Source organism: Elephantulus edwardii, unplaced genomic scaffold (genome assembly GCF_000299155.1).
Source record: "Elephantulus edwardii isolate Elephantulus edwardi_28Jun2011 unplaced genomic scaffold, EleEdw1.0 scaffold00082, whole genome shotgun sequence".
NCBI lineage: Eukaryota > Metazoa > Chordata > Mammalia > Macroscelidea > Macroscelididae > Elephantulus > Elephantulus edwardii.
Window position 1 is genome coordinate 13,838,683 of NW_006399832.1, and position 1,066 is coordinate 13,839,748.

Consider the following 1,066-nt stretch of genomic DNA (forward strand, 5'->3'; position numbering starts at 1 on the left):
TAAATATGATTTTACTATAGAGGAAATAGTAATGCCTTTTAAATATCATTTTGGTATGATTTTCAAGAATTCATTTTACCCTTAAAATAGAAACTGTAGTCACATACATTACATATATCAGAGGTCCTGATGGGAAATAATTTACCCTGTTGAATGTTGGACTACTAACAGATAATAGAAAGATCAGAGTCTAACCTGTTAGACACTTAATGGAAGAAAAGTAGGTAGTCTCCTTTTCTAAAGATTTACTTATTGATAAATGCACTAGAGGGTTGCTGTGAATTTGAGTTTACCTAACGGCAGTGAGTTTCTTTGGGTTTGTATATCACAATGGACTTGAACAGGACAGAGATCATGAAGATGGCACAGGCTAGGACATGGTTGTTCATGAGATGGTTATAAGTTGTAGTCAGCTTGGTGGTATACAACAGTACCGATACATTATATATGTAGAACAAGAAGAAGTTGTCTGAGCAGCACAAAGAGATACTTCATGGTTTAAAATCAGATAAATTGTGCACAGAGTTGTATGCTTCCTCCATACCCCTTCAATTGGTATGGAAAATAATTCAAGAAGCTGGACTTTAATGAATAATGTGTTATCAGGATTGGAGGAAGACTCATTGGGAGTCTGCATTCTTTGCAGAAAGAGAAGAGTACTTTGAAATGTTCACTGCAAAGAAGAGCAAAGACTACAACCTTAATTATAGGTTAATTTCAACATCAAGGAAACGAAAATCCTCACCACTGGACAAATAGATAGACATCATGACAGATGGAGAAAAGATTAATGTTGTCAACAATTTCATTTTACTTGGATCCACAGTCATCACCTATGGTAACATTAGTCAATAAATTGAAAGATACGTTGTACTGACATGTAAGCTTCTAAAAAAAAGCTCTAAAGAGCAAGGATGTCATTTTAAAGACTAAGATGAGGGTGATACAAGCAATGGTATTTTTAAATTACTTTCTATGAATCTGAAATTTAGAAATGAATAAGGAAGAATAAATAAGAATCAATGCCTTTAAATTGTAGTGGTGTCAGAAAACAATATACTACGGA